This window comes from Martes martes, assembly GCF_963455335.1.
Source record: "Martes martes genome assembly, chromosome: 4".
In the NCBI taxonomy this organism is placed as follows: domain Eukaryota; kingdom Metazoa; phylum Chordata; class Mammalia; order Carnivora; family Mustelidae; genus Martes; species Martes martes.
In genome coordinates this window covers 105,721,543-105,745,384 of record NC_137891.1, presented here as the reverse complement: position 1 = coordinate 105,745,384, position 23,842 = coordinate 105,721,543, and the positions used below count along the sequence as shown (strand labels likewise).

At 35.1% G+C, this 23,842-nt stretch overlaps 1 protein-coding gene and 1 pseudogene across 2 annotated transcripts in view; both read right to left on the bottom strand.

The window, feature by feature from the left end:
• The window catches only part of OLFM3 (olfactomedin 3), a gene marked incomplete at both ends in the record, with an annotated part of 191,081 nt that overhangs the window by 84,723 nt on the left and 82,516 nt on the right, over window positions 1-23,842 (bottom strand). The gene's annotated exons all lie outside the window — the stretch shown is intronic.
• Window positions 4,854-5,832, bottom strand: LOC308341396 (large ribosomal subunit protein uL30-like; annotated as a pseudogene). The gene is made up of 2 exons: window positions 5,222-5,832; window positions 4,854-4,993 (listed from the first exon to the last, which is right to left on the bottom strand). The product of its transcript is annotated as a large ribosomal subunit protein uL30-like (transcript).

The following is a 23,842-nucleotide window of genomic DNA, read 5'->3' as shown; positions in this document are numbered from 1 at the left end:
CCCATGCATTTCCTGGGGACCAAGAGTCTTTGTTTACAGCCGTGGAAACTACAGCTTCTCAGGACAAAGTCAGAAGTTAAGCGATCAGAAAAATGACTAGCATAAAGAAATTTCTTCCTATGTACTGCACCATCACTATCATGCATCTCCCTTTGCATGTCCCATTGACCCCATCTGTCAGAATCTGAAGTTGGAGCTGCCAGTGGGAGAGTAGACACCCCCATTCTTATCTCTTTCTACTGTATTTTAAAATATATTTTATTTTAATACCAGTGCAGTTAACATACAGGATTATATTAGTTTCAGGTGTATAATATAATGATTCAATAATTTCCATATATTACTCAGTGCTCATCAGATATGGAAATGCAATTCGTGGAATAAGAAATAAAAATAGGGAACAAATATATGACAGTGTATTTAATTCATTTAATGTATATAATATGTTTAACTTCACTAATAGGGAAAAGGAAATTTGAAAAAATCTTTGTAACCTTACTAAAATGATAAGATTAAAACATCTCTTAAGTTAGTTTAACTGTCTCTTACCCACCTTGGTTTGCAAGAATAGAGACAGGAAGGCCTGTAACACTGCTAAAGTATCCTATAAATTCAGCAGTGTCTATTAAAATTCTGCTAATCTCACAGTTCAAACTATTACAGAGGAAATATCATCAGTACTTAAGAATGTATGTACCATGCTTACTACTGTCAAGAAATATGAATACTAATTAATAAGGTAGTTAATTACATAAATTATCATATATTTGTGTTGCATGGTAGTATGCAGCTAGTAACATGAATGTGTTTTATATATAGTTATTGACTTGGAAGTACTCTTATGTTTTATTTTTTAATGGGAAATTAAAAAATAAAGGGTAATTATGACATCATTCATTTTTATTAGAAGAAATAAAGAGGAAATATATATGTAATAAATTTGTATAAATACATGGGTATACTGATCGAGCACAGGAAACTTATGTAAAAATATACATAACATTGTTAGTATTGATTAAGGGTAACATTTGAGGGAATAGAAAGATGCTTACTTTTTTCTCTGTATATTTGTAATACTTAAATATATTATTTTCATGACTTTAAATATCTTTTAATATTATTTGAACCAGTAATTCCACTTCTCAGAAGTCATCCTGAAAAAATAATTGAAAATCCAGGGGAAAAATACAGAGCAAATATCTTCATCTATATTACAAATAACTAGTAAATGAGGAACATCCCCCAAATCCAAAGAGGACTGATTAAATCACATGGCAGTCCTAAGTATGATATTCATGGGCATTAAAATTGTGCCTTTAAAAAAGCTTTTAATGATCTTGGAAAATGGTTATAATAGATATATTTTGAAGATTTATTTATTTGTTTGAGAGAGAGTAAGAGAGTGTGTGTACTCATGAGCAGGGGGAGGGGCAGAGGAAGAGGGAGGGAGAGAACCTCAAGCAGACTCCCAGCTGAGTGTGAAGCCCAAAGCTGGGCTCCCAGGATCCTTAGATCATGACCTGAGGCCGAAACCAAGAGTCAGACGCTCAATCAACTGAATAACCTGGTGCTGCAGTTACAATATATTAAGTAGAAAAACAAGGATAGCCCCTGCACACAGGTAATAATCGTAATGGTTAAGACACACACATCCTATGCACATGCTCATATATAGTCGTATCTGTATATGCATACAAAAAACAGAAGACAATCTGGACATAACAACTGTGAAGAAATATTTTGCTAGGAATTGGAGTGATATTATTTTCACTTCACTTTTTATAAACTTTCTATAGCTTCTAAAATTTTTGTAAAAGCCTCTAGTGGTTTTTTAACTTCTCAAAAGAAAATACAGCCAACATGAAAACACCAGAATGATCAGAAATTTTGTGAATTGTTTAAGTGGGAGTTGATTATTCTTCCAATCAATGTAAAGTTCCTGATATCTGTATAAAAGAGTTATTATTTCACAGGTTTATGCTCTATGGTCATTTTGCAGAAAACAAAATTAAACATACAAAGAGAACCCAAAAAGGTTTGTTTTCAGTGTGCTGAATATGGAGAAAAATCCTGAATTCTAAAACTCAGTGAAGAAAGAACCACTTGATTCATGCTTAAATCATTTATAAAAATATAATGCATGAAATAATTTGGAAAGATAGAAGTTTGGAAAAGAGGTCATGGCTCAGCAAATCTGAGACAACAGAATAGGTTATTACCATTGAAATAAATTAATCTCCAAGCAGCCAGTATTTCCACTTTATACCTGATAGTGTGAATCTTTCGGACCTTATTTAATACGGCATATTTGTAATCTAACCAAACATTTGGATAATCCGAGAATTTGATTTAATAAAACAGCCTCTCATCCAATAAGTATTAGTAATACATCAGTTTTCACCGTGGTCAGCAAATTTGTCTTCTTAATGATTCTGGTGGAACTAATGTCAGAACCCGGCAGATAGGTTTTTGATGGGAGAGCATATTACTTCTACCCAGCTCTTAGAGTTAAGAAGGATTTAGCTAGAGATTTTAAATTTGCACATAATCCACCCCATGAATCAGTAACTTTGTATGTAAAATGTGTAGCGCCTTCTTGTTTGGGTTAGGCAGGGCAATCTAAATCTTTTGCAGAGATTCAAAAAGGAAACTTAAAAATGGTCATTAATTCTGAAAGAAATAATAACATACTTTGTCAAGTATTCCATACAAGGAAGATAGACGCAGTATAAATAACATGCTAATTATTGCTAGATGAATGCATTAAAATAAAAGCAATGAAAATAAAATGTAAGCTGTAGAAGAAACGAACAAAAATATTGATGATCTACTGACTGCCATTACGCAATTTTTTATATTTGGATCAGTTTCTCCCATAATATTCCCATTTTAAATGGATTTGTCTTTTTTTACTTACATTCAAAAGTGCTTTTAATACTTTCATGATGTAATAAAACTAATAGTGATCAGTGCATACATGCATTAGATCATCTACATTAATGCCAGTTTCATTTTTGTAAAGCTAAGTATGGTCCTTAGTTATGAAAAAAAATAGATGTTAGTGGCAAAATTTCTGATGAGTATATGTGAAACTATCTATTCTTAATATTCATATCTAGTATTTAACATTTTGTATTTGGCATGGACATTATTTACTGTGACAATCATGAGATGTAGTGATATTTCACTATGTAATAGAATCATATGAAATTGCCATCTTTTAAAGATAAAAATGTTGAATATGGTCAACTTTATATGGTTTAACATAATCTTTATTTCTCACAAATTCTCAAATTTGCCTTTAATACACTCTGGATAGTAAAATGAGGTACACTTTTAGGACAACACTTTTTTTCTAATGAGTGACTAATTTAATCATATACAAAGCTCACAGGCCTTATTAGCTCAAGCTTTATATTTTCTATGTCTCTGCTGGACAAGAATAAGAGTCTATCTTGAATGAAAGTCTATTTTGGTAATAAGTGACTCTGCAATTTACACCTAAAAATGGTGTGCAAAAGCAAGAGAAACATTAAGTCTGGCCTCAGTTCTGTACCAGAATGCCTGGAGAAGCCTGGGGACATGATAAAAGTTTTTATATTCCCTGACTCCCCAACTCTTCTAATAACATGCTGGTTAATATAAGAGACCTGCAGCAGATAATTGGTCAAATTTATTGTTCTATTCAAAGATTTCAGGGGTGCCTGGGTGGCTCAGTCGGTTAATGCCTCTGCTTTCGGCTCAGGTCATGATCCCAGGGTCCTGGGATCGAGCCCCGCATCGGGCTCTCTGCTCAGCAGGAGGCCTGCTTCTCTTCCTCTCTCTCTCTGCCTGCCTCTCTGCCTACTTGTGATCTCTGTCTGTCAAATAAATAAATTAAAAAAAAATTTAAAAAAAGATTTCAACCACAGAAGCTTGTGAAGAGCAGCAATTGAGTAATAGATTCAATAATTTATTGAATAATAAAATTAAAAGTTGCATAGTTATCTAACAATTACCCTTTCCAGAATTTTCTTTTTCAAAATACGACATTTGTAGAAAAAAAGTGGTCACTTCTTAATCTAGAAAATTGAATATCTTTACTTGGAAATACTGAGTTTACAGTATGTTCACATATCTTTCCTCTTCCCTTCCTATTTTCTACCCTCTTCTGTCTCTCTCTGTGTCTTTGTTTCTGTATCTCTTCATTTTAATGTCCAAGACTATTGAAGTGTACCAAATAATCTTGCCTACTTGTGTTTTTAAAATGATGAAAAATTGGGGACCCGGGTGGCTCAGACAGTTAAACTTCTGCCTTCAGCTCAGGTCATGATCCCAGGGTCGTGGGATCGAGCCCCGTGTCAGGCTCCCTTCTCAGTGGGGGAGCCTGCTTCTCCCTTTCCTTCTGTACCCTGCTCATGCTCTCTCTTCCTCTCTCTATTTCAAATAAATAAATAAAATCTTAAAAAAAAAAAGAAATGGTGAAAATTTACATTACATGCAAATTGTAGTAACTATTTCATCAACGTCCAAACCTACTTGCTTAACACCCATGCATTGCTCTTCACCATTATCCTGGCCTCAGTAAAGAAACCACAGAGTCTGGTAGAACCCTTCAGAAGAGAGTCTGTTTATAGCAAATATTTGCCCTTCTTATTCCCCTTCTAATTACTTAACAAAGGCAATTGTATTCATAATTTGCTATTATTTTTATCCTTAATATATTTGATAAAAATTAATAGAGAAACAGGATTTGAGTATTTCCAAGTAGATTGTATGGTAGCTTGTTCATTCTTTCATTCTTTTTTTTTTCCCCATTTGAGAGTAGTCTTTTATTAACTGGCCAGATTACAACAATAATCATGGTAGATACCTTAGTTCATCCTTCTAATAAGCCTGTTGATCTTGTCTTCCCTGTTGCTGGCATCTCCACCTTCTACAAAATGAGTGGTCTTTTTCTTCATTCCCCCTCATGGGGAAGATAATTTGAAGGGCCATAAAAAGTTGTTTGCTTCTTTAAACCGTTTTCTTTCTTTTTTATTTTTTTTTAAAGATTTTATTTATTTATTTGACAGACAGAGATCACAAGTAGGCAGAGACGCAGGCAGAGAGGCAGGCAGAGAGAGAGGGGTAAGCAGTCTCCCCGCTGAGCAGAGAGCCCAATGCAGGACTCGATTTCAGGACCCTGAGATCATGACCTGAGCCAAAGGCAGAGGCTTAACCCACTGAACCACCCAGGCACCCCTGAAACGTTTTCTAACAGTATAGATCTTATGAATCAGATCTTCCATGAAGATGATGCCATATTTACCAAGAGATCAGGCAATCAATACGTTATCTCTCAGGGCAATTCGCTTCTTACTGATTTTGCTGTAACCACTCTTGTAGATCAGTTCATTCGCCGGCTTCAGGTTTGGGTACCCCCATACTATGTATGGTTGCACAATCCTTAACATGTTAACTGAAGCCTTGTTGAGCTTAACAAAGGTGCCATTGAGGATCTGGCGAAGGTGAAGAAGCTGCAAGACCATTCGAACTTTTGGGCTCACACCACTGATACCTCTGATCCTGATGACAAATGCCAACTTGGGTTCTGCAGGGACACAGAAGTTGCCAGCTTTTCTTGCCATCTCTGCCATTTGAATCTGAGTTCTTCTGTACATCTGCCTATATTCCTTGTGGTAGCGCTTAGCTTTTTCATGCGTAAGCTTCCTCCTTGCCTTTCGAAGCATCTTTTGAGCAAACTCCTTCCTCAGACGCTTGACCTTTAACTCTGAAATTCCTTTGGTTCTTTTTAAGGGTTTCTGGCACAGCAGGAACCTTCTTTTTCTTCTCTTCTGCACCCTCCATAGTTCCAGCCAGGAAAGAGGAGGCTCATTTGTTCATTCTTTCATTCATTCGTTCTACTAATGAGCCATAATCCGTAAATGCTTGATCTCTCTTGTAGGTAAAAAGATCTTTAGAGATCTGTAGGAGCCAATTTGTGGTGAGTAAGAAAGCTGTCAAACTGACAAGGGTGAACAAAGTCAACAAAGCTAACTTCTCTTGTGTCTCAATTGGTTTAAATTTGGTTTCCAGAGTCAGTTAATAGAAGATATTCCAGAGACCCAGAAATATAAATTAAGTGGCAGGCTAGTTAGATGTCAGAAGGGATGTGATTATTGTAATACGATATTTTGTAGAACAATCTCTTTTGAGATATTAACAATATATATACACTGAGAATTAAAAATGGAATGTATATAAATTATTTGGTTTATTAAATCAGTGTTGAGATTTAGTCTGGATAATTCAAACCCTTAGAATAATTTTTTAGGTGAATTGACTTCTATTCATTTTATGCTGTGTAAACTCAGAAGAGAATTGCACTTTCTCAGAATGTGTCACTTAATATTTTCTATTTTAAAAAAGAAATAGAGTTTATAGCATAAGAATGACTATTTTAATATTTGCCTCTGTATCACATTTAAATTCTCCTTTTACAATTCATTTTAAATATGTTTCTCAGCCGGGTGACTATAACAATAATACAAATTGTAACTGTATTTCAACAACTTAAACTATTTGTTCTTTAAGCATCTTAAACACAAATCACATGCATTAAAAGGACAGTTACCTTCTTTGAGCTTGCCATTAGCCTACTTGGAAATGTTTTCACCAAGTGGAGCTGGAAATACACTTACGATAAGCACCTGAGAGATTTATTTTATTCAGAACTCTCAGGATATAGAAGTCATGACCCCAGTATTGAGCTGTTTACCTTTCACAAAAAGAATAAATACAAATACCAATAGATGTAAACACTCTGCTTACTTTCAGGTCAGCTAGGGGTGGAGTGACTAAGTAAGATGAATGGATTCAGGGTTTTCACATGTTTCTCTGTAAAACCCTTTTGTAGGAATCTTTATGTCCTTGCACATGCTACTAAACATTTTTCCAGCCTCAATTAATGGGATTGATTTCTTCATCAATTTTACTATGGTCCTGGACTAAATTCCTCTATTGGCTTATTCGTTTCCATTCTGTTGTCTTGTTTCCAGTGGATTCCCTGTAACCCTAAGCCTCCAATTCAGTCACTAGAGATAAATTATAGTAGATAAATTTATAGATAAATTAATTTATCTAAAGTAGGTCTAAATTAATTTATCTAAAATTTAATTTATAGATAAATTAAAGTAGGTCTAAATTCCATGCTTTGTTCATTTTCCAGGAGTCTTATACTAATGTTATAGAATAACAAGAACTTTTAATGATTTTTTTTCTTCCATTGAAAACTCTGTCCCCTCCTCTTGGGCCTAATTCTGGAACTTCGGTCCACACTGATACCTCCTGAGAGGATGTTGAACGGTTTGGCATGGTCTCTGGAATGGTGCTTTACGAATTGTGTGGTTTCACTATTATATCATTAAATTAATTTACTTGGGCATGATTACCTTTTGAAATTGAAATGGAAAAGAATATCAGATTAATTTCATAATTTTTACATTTGTGGAATGGATGTATGAACTGAGAAATTTCCAATATGTTTTGTGCTTGTTTGTGGTAAATGTATATTATTTATTCTGCTTTGTGTTTGTGAAGCTTTAAAGCATAGAATAAGGTTTCTCAGTTTAGAATCTTCAAATGGATCCATCTAAAAGGTAGATGATGATGATGGTAATAATAATAATAATAGTAAAATTGTGGGTAACATTGTTTGCTTAGATTGGCTTTTGTAATATAATGTATTTACAAACACATATGCAATCTGTGTGTATAAAGATTAGGGATAAATTTATTATTCATTTTATTCTTAAATAACTAAAAAGCTAAACAATTGCAAGTAAGAATTTAAAACTACAATAATAAAGTTTAAATTAATAACATTAATGTGGCATACACAACTGCTTTCTTGAATTTAATATGACCAGGCTAGGTTTAATAATGTAAAGATATATTAGCATTTAAAAATTTTCATTTGGTATTGATTTTATCTTTTAATTTTAAGACTTTTGTGTCATCCTGGAATCAGTGTCCTGGTCATTGTAGTTCTTATGACCACTTACTGGGACTCTTACTACTAAAACACTGCTATAATTATGTTGGTAAGTTCTAGAAAGAGTGGCAGCAGTTTGTTCACTCACAATTTGCACATGGTACTAATTGGGGTTCTCCAGGTCTCTGTCTCTCTCTCTTTTTTTTTTTTTTTTTTGCATTTCGCATGCTTATCCCCTCTGTACATATGTATCTCCATTTTCTGGTCACTTTTTTCTATTTGAACTGAAAAATTTTTGTTTTATATCATTCCTTGACCTCATTTGACCCTCCCTAAGAGCAAATGTAGTAAAAAGCAAAAAGGAAGGTAAATGCAAAAAATAAAATCCTACTGCAAAACCAGGATAAAAGATGCCCACAAATAATCCAGAACATGATTGGATTTAACTCCTTTTTACCTTATATTTGAAAGAAAGAACCCAAAATTTGAAACCTGTCTTTAGAATCTTTCAGAATGTATTCATGGACTCAAGAAGTTCATAGACCTCAATATGGAAAACTTGTCCTAGAGAATTCCTCCAACTTTTTAAATTGCAGGGGTGTGTGTGTGTGTGTGTGTGTGTGTGTGTGTGTGTGATGTGTCTCAATTACCTGTAGAAAAATAATCTGATAACAGGAATACTGAAAAAAACAAAATGGTAACAATGTATGAATTTATAAGTTCATAACTGGTACTATCAGTTATCCTAAAAATACATTATTCACTACAAAATATTTAAAAAAACAGATACCATTACCAACACAAGATAGCAGTTATGACCTTTTGATAAGAAAAAGTTCTGGGGCGCCTGGGTGGCTCAGTGGGTTGAAGCCTCTGCCTTCGGCTCAGGTCATAATCTCAGGGTCCTGGGATCGAGCCCCGCATCGGGCTCTCTGCTCCGCAGGGAGCCTGCTTCCTCCTCTCTCTCTGCCTGCCTCTCTGCCTAGTTGTGATTTCTCTCTGTCAAATAAATAAAATATTAAAAAAAAAGAAAAAGTTCTATGACTTAGTAGAATTCCAATAATTTGTATTTGCATATGTACATGTTTAAGTGTTATACGACAGAACACTAAATTACAATACTAAGTCAAGTCCCCACTTTTAATTTGTGATTCCTAAATTGTGTTCTTTTAACAAGTAACTAAGGTAGTCCTCAAGTGAATATGAAAATGAAAACCAGTGGAAAAGGTATGAAACTAAAGTTTGTATTCTAAAAAAATCCACTTGTATTTGTAGGAGTCTTTGTGGGTAGTGAACTACACACTAGGAAATGCTGCACTAAGAGTTTAATATAAAATTAGAAAGAGTTATAAATTTATCAACCTTTAGGAAAGTAAATTATTCTACATTAAACATAAAATCGACCTATATGTAATTAATCAGTTCTGTAATTAGTACAGCCAATAATAGATTAACCTAATCTAAGTAATTTATCTGATAGAAACAGGAAAATCATTATTTTTAAAGTAAGTACAACTTTTAAGATTACAATTAGGAATATAGTTTGTAAGATCATAAAAGGGAAAAAAAACTCTCTAAGGTGACTTTCTGAAATATCTTTTGAGATAAATCATATTGACAGTACATTTCTATTAAGTATCTACTCAGCTTGAAAAGCTGTGTTTGAAAGCAATATGTATATTACATTTATATATGGCTTTCTTTTATATCTCTTTTAGGTACTTATTTATTTTATTTTAATTTTAATTTTTTTATTTAATTTTTTAATTTTTTATTAACATATTATGTATTGTTAGTCCCAGGGGTACAGGTCTGCGAATCGTCAGGCTTACACACTTCACAGCACTCACCATAGAGGCATTTATTTATTTGTTAGTTTTGGGATAGAAGGGATTTCAAAGGAAACGAGTCATCCTCCCCTAATGTTTATCCATATCCATCAGAGATTTTAATATTGAATCACATTGCATTGCTTCCTTGATGTGACTTTACTTGGAAAAGAGTACATTTATTTCACAAGTAGGATTTTCCCCTTAGGTTTATCATTTCAAAACAAATAACCCTATTCCAAGGGGAAAATATTTTTTTAACTATGTAATATGTTTTTAGATGGTGCCAGGACTTAGAGAAGAATAACAGAAAAGTTACATATAGTTGGTTGGTATTTTCAAATTGCATCACAATTTCAAAATGATCTTTCAGGAAAGAACTTAAAGAACTTGATGGAAGGACAATTCCAGTTGGGAAAATTAATGGCAATTCTCTGTCTTTTGGTATTTATGCGTGCTAGACAAAAAGAAATCTTTTTTTTTTTCCATTTTGCAAAGCTTCAAAGACCATAAACAAACAAATGATTTTAAAATATTTCATGACAATTCAAGCTCTACATTCTAACCTAAGTTAGAGATTCTTGGGTCATATAATGGATTAACAGATTCATATGACCTGGATCACATACACTTCAGAGTGTATCATAACTTGTAACATTCAGTCTAGGTTTCAGAGTTTTGCAAAAAGGATTTTTTTTTTCCAGGATGTTTCGCTTCGGTCCTAATTACGACAGCTACATTTTTGCTTAGTGTCAGTCAAACATGTTACTGAATTTAACCTTTATAAAAACTTTCTAAGGTGGTTAATATGATCTTTTTTGACAGATTATGAAACTGGAAGAGCTAAATAAGGTTAAACTACTTACTGTAGGTCATTTAACTAGTAGGTAGCAGATCCAGGGCTTGGTTTTTGGCTGATTTCAAACACTTAATATAAAATCGCTTCTATTTGTGAAGTGATGAGAAGTTTTGAAATTGTAGTAGGAGAGTAAATGTAATTCTAGATGATGTTTTGATCTGACTTCTTGATGTTTAAGTGATTCTATTTAATACTGAGTGATTTGAGAAACTATTTTATATCTGCATGTATGAATTTCTAATTTAAAAAAACAAAATTGGATGGTAAGAGTAGAAAATCCTGAACATTTATTTAATTCATTCCACAAACATTCTTATGGATACCCTAGAGTGTACAAAGGAAAAAGGCAGTTATATTAGGTATCTATTGCTGTGTAACAAAGCACCCCAAAACTTAGTCAATTTAAACAGCAAACATTTATTATCTCACAGTTTCTCTATGTCAGGAATCTGGGTATAGTTCAGCTGGATGCTCTGTGTCAAGGTCTCTCCCAAGGCCGTAATTAAGGCTGGAGTTTTGATCATATCTGCAGGTTCAAATGGGGGAAGATGTGCTTCTGAGTTCTCTTGTTGTTGGCAGGACAGTCTCACAGGTTGTTGAACAGATGGTGCATTTCCTCATGGCGATTAGCCTGAGGCTGCCCTTAGTTCCTTGCTATGCAGACCTAGCTTTATGGCAGCTCACAAACTGATAGAACAAGAACAGGTGAAAGGAGAGGCTGGGCAGCAAGACTGCAAGCAAAGTCTCTTTGTAACCTCATAATGAAATTGTGATTTTATCACTTTTACATATTCTGTTCATTAGGAGGGAGTCACTAATGGGGCCCATAGGGTTACATAAGGGCATGAATAACAACCAGGGATCTTTGGGGAAAATATAGAAACTTACTACCAAAGCAAACAATATTTGTTAGTAGCTGGTTAACGTTTGGCAGTTGAATTAAGAGTCTTACAAATTAGCATACCTTTCATCTCATGAGTTTAATCTATAGGAGTCTCCCCAAAGGAAATGATTCTCATCCAAGAATAATTTTTAATTGCAGAAAAGGAATTTTCAATAAAAATAGAGTGAATAAATACAAAACGATTGAACGGTACATTTGTATGTGTTCAATATGTAAATAAATAATTTAAATGTAGAAATTTATATATGTTTTACTTAACATTTAATATGTACAGTTTTATTTATTAAACTTCCTGTTTTTGTTCTCATGTTAGCTCCTGAGAGAGAACGTCTCTACATATTAGGGCCCTAGTATCTTAGGTTGGATCATTGAAGTTGAATTGTCACAAGAAATTTAAAATCCTTATTTGAAAGAGGACATTACCTTACTACGCTTTATTTTTTTCCTGTTGCTTATTATTGTCTGATACTATATTACCCATGAACTTACTTCTGTGTTTAATATTTCCCTTACTAGAATGTGAGTTTCAGGATGGCAGGAAGTTTTGTCTGTTTTGTTCATTCTTGCGTACCAAACATCTAGATAAGTCCATGGACATAGACTTCAATACTTACTCAAGAAACAAATGAAATGCATGCACAGATTGGAACATAAGAGAAAATACTTCATCAGCCTGCAAGTCCATGTCATGTTTGAAAAGGAAACTTTTCCCATAGGCAATGATAGTTGAGCCAAAACAAACTGGAGTTAAAGGAAGGGAAGGTCCTGAATCCATATCATGCCATTCGGTACATATATTTGAACGTGCCCAGGAGTTCATGATCTGGGTGACATGAAGAAGGCATTCAGGTGGTTGGAGTTTGGCTGTGGGAAATAAAGAGGGGAAAGCAAGCAAATTGGTTGTTAAGGCAAGAAAGTATTTGGAGTGGGGAAATCATGCTGTCAAAGCTAGTTAGTGAAGGCAGCGAAGCTAAGAAGGGGCTCATAATGTAGAAGGAAATTGTAGAGTCAGTGGATTGAGAAGTTAAGTGAGGTCAAAAAACAGGTAAGAGAGTTGCATTTTGGAGGTTCTGGTCGACACATGAAGCATATTTGTGGTGAAAAAGGCAGAAGGGGTCACGGATGTGAGTAGCTACAGTAGGTTGGATTCTAAAGTTAATGGGATCTATTTTGAGTTTGTTCTAAAATATTCACTTTATAGATTTAATGAAAATTTAGAAGTTTCTTTCAGAAGTGGATGTGCTACACATATTTTATAAATAAGGCGAAATGCAATGGGTATTCATGACACTTTTGGATTCTCTATGTCCTTTTACTTCTATTTGTATTTAACCATATTGCTATACATAAGTCCCTGTCAACAGGTCAGTTTATTACTATTCTTCGAGCCTTTTATATGGTACGAGAGATACGAAGATAAATACAATGATATCTCTACTTTTAATAAACTGGTTAAGAGTAATACTAGGGCGCCTGGGTGGCTCAGTGGGTTAAAGCCTCTGCCTTCAGCTCAGGTCATGATCCCAGGGTCCTGGGATTGAGCCCACATCGGGCTCTCTGCTCAGTGGCGAGCCTGCTTCCCCCTCTCACTCTGCCTGCCTCTCTGCCTACTTGGGATCTCTCTTTGTCAAATAAATAAATAAAATCTTTGAAAAAAAAAGAGTAATACTAGTTAAGACAGGCAAACAATATTGTAAAAGGTTTACATTATTTTGGACATGCAAAATAAACAGGTGTCATACCATTTGGGAGAATCAAGGAAGACTTTCGGAAAATAATATTTGAGCAGCATTTGAAGAATGCATAGAATTTCATCAATCATGTGGGATGAAGTAGAATTTCAGAAGGAGACACATACCTGAGAGAAGGCAGTGAAGATAATCAGGTATGGCAGGCATGTGGAAAAAAGTGAGCAGTCTGTATGGTGATGTGATGCCTTTGTATATGGAGTATAGAGACATACAACTGGAAAGGTAAGATAGATAGAGCTTAAAGCTACAGGAATGAAATTACACTTAATGGAGTGTCTGAAGATTTTCAAGATGGCTAGTGGTATGATCAGCAAAATGTAAAATGGGTAAGGAAGCATATTAGAAGCAGGAAAACCAACAAAAGGATTATTGTAACCACAAAGGAAAAATAAAATCCTGAACTAGCATAATGGAATTATGAACAGAGGAAGGTATATAAATGAGGAATATTTGGTGATCTGTAGACCTGATAAATATTGAGTTGTGAGGGCAATTGGAGAGTAGGACATTAAAGATAATGCCTTGATTTGGATGGAGATAATGGTGGTACTTTAACAGAAATAGGAAAACCAATGGAAAAGTAATAGAATGAGTTTGATTTTGCCTGATTTAATTTAAAATGTTACAGGTAAATCAAAGTGGGAAAGCACAGTGCACAACTGGGAATTGAGTTTCAGATTCATGAACTATCTCAACAGAGAGAAGAGTCAAAAAACTTCAGAATGAATGAAGTCAATTGGTAGAGACCAGGAAGGGCTAAAAACAGAACACATATTTGATAAGAGAGATTACTGATAAGAGAGAGTACCTGAGACAACCAAGGAATGTTTGGAAAGAAGAGGTGAATGATGATGGTACTATATAACCTGGAAGACAAATGAGGAGAGATTTTAAGAAGGAGGGCATGATTGGTGATTAGAAGGTCAGCAGTGGTTTAGAGAGAATAATTTCAATATAATGGTCAATATACCCATTCAATAGAACAGGTTCACATCGAATCCTGATTACAAGGAATAAATTTGAGGAGTAAATGAATTTTGAGTAAGTGGAGGCTTCAAGATGTGCTCTTTTTCCATAGTTTTGGCAGCAAATAAGGGGACAGATGGTGTGGAAACTTGAAATAGTTGCATCACAAAGAGGAAATGAAAAAATTGATCATGTTTGTCACCCAAAGAGGAAAGAACTATGAAGTATAGAGGAAAAGACTGAAGATGGAAGTGCAACTAAAAGGAACTAGGAAGTTTAGAAAAGACAGAGTTGAGGAGTCCAGATTAAAAAAGAAGTTGGTGCAAGAAAGAAAATCACGGTCATCGGATTATACAAAAAGTGAAGTGGAAATGCCAGAAATAACTTAGGTTAAGGAAACCCCAGTTGTTTGGTCCTAATTATAGTAATCTGTAAGAAAATAATATCTACTATTTGTTTAAGGGTTACTGGTTGCCAGGAGCCATACTCAGTATGTTTATTCAGTAGTTTACATGCACTAACTCATTTGGTATTTCTAAAGGTTCTGTGCAGTATATGCTGTAAATACTCTCATTTAAATGTAGGAAACTGAGGGGCACCTCAGTGGCTCAGTGGGTTAAGCCTCTGCCTTCGGCTCAGGTCGGGATCTCAGGGTCCTGGGATCGAGCCCTGCATCGGGCTCTCTGCTCGGCAGGAAGCCTGCTTCCCCCCCTCTCTCTGCCTGCCTCTCTGACTACTTGTGATTTCTCTCTCTCTGTCAAATAAATAAATAAAATCTTTAAAAAAAAATGTAGGAAACTGAATCTTGAGTGAATGTAATTTGTTTTAAGCTTTAGTGAGAGATCAGACTGGATTGAACTTAAGACTCTCTGGCTCCAAATCCTTTACCCTTGATCATCATGCTCAGTGGGTAGATTGAGAACTTGAGGATACAAGGGATTTCTCAGAAGCTGTGGTGATTTAACTCAGACAGCATGGCTCGAAATGTATTTAGTCTGGTTTTATGATTTCTTCCAGCAGAATCTGGCAGCCCTAGGACAGAGAAGATAGTAGAGAATTTCAGGAATTGCAGGATAAATATTGCAAAAGGACAAAGGAGAAGAAAAGTCTGACGTGAGAGTTGACACTTACTTGAAATTACTGGCATTAGAATCCAATCTGGGGAGGAAAAGAAGAGAGGCCAAAAGAGAGTAGGTAGTTGGAAGCCCTGGGAATAACAAGGTTCTGGGCTTCAACAAGATGGACAAGGATAGAATGAATAGGTAAGAGAGAATGAAAAAGTGTATTGAGAGAAGTTTCATTCTTTCAAAATATTTCAGGCCAAATAACTGCCATTGTGATAAGCCCCGTGTATATGAAAGTTAGTTAGACATAGTTTTCTCCGAGAGGAAAAAGGTTTAATGTGTCTGAAGTAGGGTGGAACTGGGGTTGTTACAGTTATGGAGTTAAGGAACGTGAGACCAAGGATAGGCAAAGATTGTAGTCAATGTATGATGTTAATTACTGAGTTGGTTAGATTGGTGATACTGGCTTTAGATAAGTTAGACAGTATAGTTTCTAAATTTTGTTATTTTATACTTTATGATTAATGATGCTTAAGAACTCTTAAAATCTATGAATTCTTTCGTGTCCTATCAAAGAAAAACAATTCTTGAAATGATACAGTGAACTTATAGTTTTATGTATTTGGATATATGCCCTTCTTAAGGGAATTTGAAATCTGAAAATCTCTTTGAAACAAATTATTTTTGTTCTTTTAAAAAGAAATTTTTGTATTTTTATTTTTAAAAAGATAAAAAGGTTTTCTTACCATAATAATCATTAGGTGTCACAAATTATTTCTAGTTTATTTTGAAATGATTTTCTGATTGTAGCAAAGTAACATGATTGTGTTTTATTTATTAATATGCTGCTGGAAATATCTACACTCCATTCTGCTTTTCTGGATTTAAAGTCCTATGTTTTTGTTCAGACAGCCTTGTATACAAAAATAAGGTATCATTTCAATTTCCACAAAACCAAGCTTTTGCGAACCTTATTGTTATTCACTATAACTATATATTTTATATGTGTATATATGCATATATATATAGTTATATAAAACAACTGTAGCAACTATTATTTACTAGACAATATGGACAATTGTGGAATATTTTTTCTGTTGATTCAGTTATCGTTATAGTTTGCCAAGTTATAGTTCTTTATATATATGGTCCACCATCATAGTTTCCTTGAAGAAACTATTCAGTATCATCAAAAAATAAATGGAAGAAGTTTAAGAAGTAATATTCTTGAGTGATTGAAGATGGCAAAGGATATGGTCTGGGTAGTTGGAACAGAGCTTCAAAACTAATCATGCCAAGTAGGAGGAAAAAAAATCTTGACTTTATTTTAGGAGCCAGTCAGAAGTTATTTGTAACATTTAGCAGGATGGGGAGAAGAAGGGATGTTCCATTCTTCATTTCTGAAGATGCAGCTGCTGGCTGCAAGTCCTAGACTGAAACATGGTCTCCAGTTCTATAAAAAGAGTGAACGAGAATGAATTTGTCAATTTCTAATTTTTAAGTAACTTGGGGTATGTTGTTTATTCTTTAATATGTGGATGAAAGCTAAATCTGTTTTAAGCCTTCAATAAATGGCTGATACATGTATGAAAACTGTACGAACAGAATTGCCAAAAGCTGGTGACCAACAATACAATTCACTAATGATAAATGACTCTTCCAAAGAGATTTTCTTCTTGGAAGGTGAAAATGGATAGTAAACAAACCAAGGCAAATAACTTTCTGTCATTGAAAATAACTTAGGGTTATGGAAATCAGCGCCCAGAAAAAATGAAAGTGCTGACATCAATTTTCTTCTCATCTATTTAACTTTACTCCCCAAAACTCCCCAATAAGAACCACCACCAGCACCCAGTTAATATTTTAAATAGCTTACTGTCAGCATGTGGTGAACACAGACAAAACTTGTGGTCTTTGGACACAGAAGAATGTTAAAAAAAAAAAAATGAGGAGGCCTGAGGAAGTATTGGTTAAAAATTCTTTTGTTATGGTTTAGATAAAAGGAACCTTTCCAAAGATTTTCAAGACAAGGTTTTGGTAGGGATGTTATGGTAACAGTGTTTGGATGGGTGTGCACGTGTCACAAATATTTTGCATATTTCAGGGTTTTTATTTTTCACTAATAAGCCTTCAATCGGCTACTCTTAATCCTAGCATACACTCTCCCTGCCACCTCGTCTTCCTTTTTGCAATATTTCAGTGCAACCACAGAGGAAAATGCCTCCCCCAGTTTTTAAAACAGCGAAAGTCATCTCAAGACAACCAAATATTCGTTGGATTGCAACGGACTCCAACTGAACTTCCTGGAACATCAAAATCTCATTAAAACCAGTCATTGAGTAAGAATATCACTTACGATACACTCAATGATGGACTCAGGCCAAATGTAATTTAATACTCAGTATCCAGGTTGGATATGGGAAACTGTTAGCTGGCACAGGTGTTAGATGGCTAAGAGAGTTATTTTACTTTTGATCTGTTTACTTCTTGAGCGAAGCCTACAGTGTGCTCTGGAAGGGTTCCCCTGCTGATTTAAGAAAGTTGTAAAGTAAATTTCTCAGTGGGGTGTGATCATCAAGCTAACAGTTGGTTTCCAGGGAGTAAATAAAGCCCCTGAAACTTACGATTGACCGCATCACAAGGAGGTGGGGCTCTACGAAATTGTGATGACCAGGTTTCAGAATTGGGATTGGCCTCTGATGCCTGAAATCACAGCTGCAGTCAGTGCTTTTAAGACAGAGTCACCCGCGGCAGCTGGATCTATGAGAACACTCAACAACTGACTAAAAACTGCCTTTGAGGTCTAATGAATAATTCAGAACCAGAAATAATCTGCCTCTGACGTGGAGCAGAGGACGACCACAGTCCTCAGCAGGGTACCCAGGAAATGATGTTTTCATCATATTAGCTTTATAAGGGCTTTCCCCCACCCCCTTTCCTATCTGGTTAAATCAGTAGTAACCAGCGAGGATCAGGGAAAAACTCATCCCTCCCCATCTCTTCCATTTTCTAAAATGAGTGGGAATAGAGCTGAATTCAGAATGCCTTCTCCTTAGGGAGCCAAGGGGAGGAATAGCTATCCCTTCCCCCTCTCCCCAGTAAAACTAGAGATGTTTCTTTGACTGGTAAATCAATTCCATAGAAACTAGGGTCTAGACTGTCTTGGAGTAATGAGTTATAGCAATAGTTCCTCTTAATGATTTGGTGTTAAATACACTGATAAAATGCACCTGATTTCTTATACCATTGCTAAGGTATTGAATTAAAACATACATACATTTATAAATGACATGGGCCTAAGTTTAATCCAAAGCCTAGAAATAGTGGAATAATTTAAATATCTGAATACAAGTCATAGGTTTCAGTATTTCCAACTGTGCGTTGCTGAGAAATGTTCTCATATTTAATCTCATGTGTTTTATATTACCAAGGAGATCATCGTAGAGATAATTTATTTTAATGCTCTCGTTATACATGTGAGAAAACTGGGGTCCAGTGAAGTTAAATAGTTTTCTGTAATGAGATAGTAAGTGGGAAGCTGGGTCCAGGATGTAGGAGCCTTGGATTCTGGCCTACTCTTTCCATAATTATGTGACTGCTATAGTTGAAAGCAAGATGATAAAACCGTGGCAAAACCTCATACTTTCTATGTCCTACAAAACTAGAACAAGAATGAGTCTCTTATCCTTAGCAATGGTAGCTTGTAGATGCAGATTATACAGAGTTCTTGGCAAAAGCTGAACTTTTGACAGAAGAAATGACAATAGACTTCAATCATTCGGAAATCTGACTGCTTGGTTCACTTCGCCTGACTTTCAGTCATCTTCAGTACTATCAGTGACCAGATTTGTATATGATACACATATATGTACTCATATATATATGACCAAATATACACATGCATTTAGAATATGATATGTATGAATGCAAATATGCACACACATATGCAAATTTACACACATACATATATGTCTGTATGTTCTTAAACTAAACCAGGAGAGAGGTCTTTCGGGTGCTCATTGATTATTTTTCTTATTCACGTTTAATTTATTTCATGCTTTAAGCTTTTCATTTTGGAAATAAAAACATTCAGTTTTCCAACCATCCTCTGTGACAAAAAAAAAAAGATTGCAATTGAGCTAAAAGATAAATGTGACTATTTGACATGTAAGCTTGAACTAGGTTCCCACTATAATAGCAATTGAAGTTTTTTGTGATTTTCAAAAATTTTGCCATGGGATCCAGATAAAATCATAAGCTGATTGAGATATTTAAACAATCACTTAAATGTGGTAAAAGGGGAAATGTCAATGGAATTTTAAGTTTTTCGTCTCTGCAAAGAATATGTTCAAGTACACCTGCCTATGTACACACACCATCACATGTCAATTATTAGATTCAATTATTAGAACTATTTCTATATATCTTAAAAGCAGAATCATCATAGTGAAATACCATTCTCTGCCCAGGTGGAATTAAATGCAGACAATGGAATGCTGGTTTCAAAATTTGCCTTACTCCTGCTGACTGCTTGACCTCACTTGATCTTATCTGTGCAGACTATAAAGGAAAATAATCCAGGTTACCCTGCGTTTGATACTTGTTTCTGTGGTTTTAATTAGCGGAATTGCAGAAGGGAGCCAGCCCACCCAGCAGCAAGGCTAGCAAAGGGAGGTCTCCAGGTGGGTTCCAAATAATATGTTTATAAATGTTTATTTTAAAGTGGTTTTTTTTATTTGTTTCATTTTTTTTCCCCTTAACCTGTGTTATTGCCATTAATGCAATGTCAAAGTTTTTTTTGCTCTAAGGCTAACTAAGATGAGGGGCAAAAGTCTCTGATCAATCTGGGACATCTCTGGTTCTCTATTTTAAGCTCACAAGGTTCTTTTTGCAAAAGGCAGAAGGTCATTGAGATCATTAGGAAGTTTCATTTCTCTACAGAGAGACCCTTGAAAGTAATACTAAGTTACTTAAAATTTTGATCAATGTCAAATGAAATATTCTACATGCCCATCAGCCTCCGCTCACATATTGTTACGTTACCTATATGCAGCACCCAAATATATTAATTGTGAAGATATGTTAGATGGAGATATTTATTATTTCAAAAATTAATCTACTCAGAACTTATTTTCCTCATTAAATATGGAGCTATTCAAAATTTAACACTCAAATACCATTTATTTTCCATTTGTTTTCTAGATATTAAAATTTGATTTATCTGTATAACTTCATTTAATCATCACACATGCCTTTGAGGGAAAATATTTTAACCTCAAATTATAGGTGCAAAAAATGAGTCTTAGTTTAAGTGATTTGATTAAGAAAAGTGGTAAAACACCTCACCAGGCAGAACTAAAGCTTTTCTCAGTGACCTTGCTGTTCTTGACTGTGCTATCTGTTGGCACCAGGAAAAACATCTGGAACTAAATCAGTGGAGGGAGATATTGTGAATAACTGTCCAGACTAATCAGCTAATAGTGGGAGAGGGCAAGTGATAACGTGCTCAGAGTTCTTGAATAGCTTTATACTTTTTGTTGGAAGAAGAAGAAGATATAGACAGATAAACTAGTTAGCCCAGCTGTTTCACAGGGCAGCGGTACTGCTCACACGAATTTCATTTGGATATCCTTAGAGGCGTTTTTGGTTGACACAATGAGGCATGCTAGAACTGCAGCCTGGAATGGAAGGAGGTTTTGGTGAGTTGAGTGGTGGCTCCCAGAAAGGTGTATCCATGCTCTAAACCCTAGAATATGTCAGTGCTACCTTATTTGGAAAAAGGATCTTTGCAGGTGTAATTGAGGTAAGGATCTTAGATGAGGTCATCGCAGATTATCCAGGTGAACCCTGAGTCCAGTGACAAGTGTCCTTATAAGAGACACACAGAGGGACACAGACACACAGAGAAGAGGAGGAGGTAATGTGACCAGAAGCAGAAACTGGAGTGATGGTACCAGAAGCTGGAAGAGCCCAGGAATGGAGTCTCCCTGACAGGCTCGAAAGGTCCTGTGGCCCCGCTGATACCTTGATTTCAGACTTTTGGCTTCCAGAACTATTAGGGAATGCATTTCTGTTATTTTAAGGTGCCAAATTTATGGTAATTTGTCACAGCACCCCCCGAAAACTAATATAGAAGTATGTCAGACATATTTTTGTGTCCCATTTCCACTTTGCCTGTGTCTTCTTTTCTCAGAACTTCCTGTAGATTTGCTGCGTCCATTCAGCACTCAATCTATCTCTAACTCTTTGTCCTTGGGCTTCTCTGCTGCCATTTGTGGGACGTCTGTGCAAGCCCCATCATAACTCTGACAGCTTTAAGTGGCTAACCAGCAGAGAGGCGACATGTCTTACAGATTGAAAGACAGTCCCAAATTAAAAAAAAAAAAAATCCTGGACCCTTCAAGACATTTTAATATTTGAATAGACACTAACATAGGCAAAAATCCTGTTTGTAATTATTTGATCCTGAAGATACTACAATTTTTTTATATAAATGGAAAATATTTTGACATGCTTTTAATATAAGCTGAGTTTTCCAGGAATATAGTTGCCATGTAAATTGAAGGAAGAATGTATTTTGTTTAGTCTGGAATTTTACCAAGCCCATTTTACCACTTTTTAAATTTCCCACTAACTAATAGATGTGTTTCATTGGCAACAGTGTGTGAGTTGTCTATATCATACATTTGATCAGTCTTCATTTGTGACCCTCACGCTTCTATACACACAAGTATAAGCATTTGTTTACCTAATTATGTCTTTGAACACTCAAAGGCATAGTGTTCCATTACTATTACTTGCCATATATCTCCATTGTATTATAATTAGGTCATTATATTAAGTTTTTAAATTTGAGAGCCAGTAGGTTATGTTGTCTTCTGTGTAGGTTCTTTTTCTTCAAAGAATTGTTTTGGGGCATTAAAAATCTTTCTGATTGAAGTGTTTATATTGGTTGGGAAGATGTTAATGTCCCCTGAGCGAGATAGATGTCTTTAAATACATTTTTTTAAGATTTTATTTATTTATTTGACAGACAGATCACAAGTAGGCAGAGAGGCAGGCAGAGAGAGGAGAAGCAGGCTCCCCGCTGAGCAGAGATCCCAATGCAGGGTTCAATCCCGGGACCCTGAGATCCTGATCTGAACCAAAGGCAGAGGCTTCAACCCACTGAGCCACCCAGGCATCCCTAGATGGATGTCTTTAAAGGCAGATTTAATTCCAAGTAAAACATAGAGTCATCCAGTAATGTTCTGTGCAACATAGAACATAATACTTTTTGAGGAAGACCAGACCATGTCTTATGATTTTCGTGCATAACATTAAAGATTTTTTCCCCTTACCTGTTGTTCTAAAGAAGCTTCCTCTCAACAGTTAAATAATCTTTTTCATCATCACTAGATGTTTGCCAAGTGTGCCTACCAAGTAAAAATACATTCTGAGTGGACTATAAAAAGTATAAATTCAGACTTCTGTCCTGAAAAATTTGTCAACAGCATGAACTGAAAAACATATACACATGAACTAGACTTAAAATCATGGTTAACTATGTCATTTTCCTAGCTTTGTTCTCTGGTTACTATTTGTGTGTCCTTTTAATTGTGTGTGTGTGTGTGTGTGTGTGTGTGTGTGTGTGTGTGTTTTCTTAGATTGTGAAGTCCTGGGGGTTTGGACCATATTTAAATAATTCTCTTTGTAGGAACCCCGAAATAGCACAATGCAGAATTAGTACTTTAAAATTCTTTTTGATGAAGGAATGAAATTATGCCTAAATCCATGATAGAAATCACCACTATTTCCAAATTATATAACTGCTATATTTAAAGCTTCTGAAATGGAGTAATTAGTAAAAACTAAGATTCAGTGATGCCTTTGGGGAACTTGGAGTTCTAGAGAGCAGTTTTTTTTCAGTCACAATCCAGAAAAATTGTTCACTCTATAGAGTTATTGGCATTGTCATGTCAAAATATTTGAAAGGAAAACAGCACAATGGCATAGCAAGTCCTAATGGTAATATTTTATGAATCTCATTATTATTTCATGCATAGCTGCCCTGTGAATAGAGGAATTATAAATACAGTTAATGATTTACTAGGGAACTCACTGGGTATCCTTTGAACAAAATAGAAGCAAATATCTGCCAAGGGCAAAAGCATAAACTGCAACTTAAATAATGTGATATATGGTGAGTGGCGAAGCAGACAAGGGGAAAAGAGTGGTAGTGTATTAGAATGGGACTTTTTAATTTAACCAAAGAAAATCAATATTGAAAACAGGGTAGAAGACCAACATTCAAGTCCAGAACTGTGAGTTGAGGCCTCATGGAGAATTAGAGGCTTCTATGATAAAACAGATAAGTGTCTGGAATTGTGTGGATGTCTTGCTTGCTCTTGGCAGAGAGAAAAAAAAAAAAGATTTTCTTTAAGAACTCTGATGACATGTCTACCTACTTAACTGTAATACAGTGGAAGGAAAAGAAGCAAAATTGATAGGCTATAAGTTTTTATTTTTGTGTTTG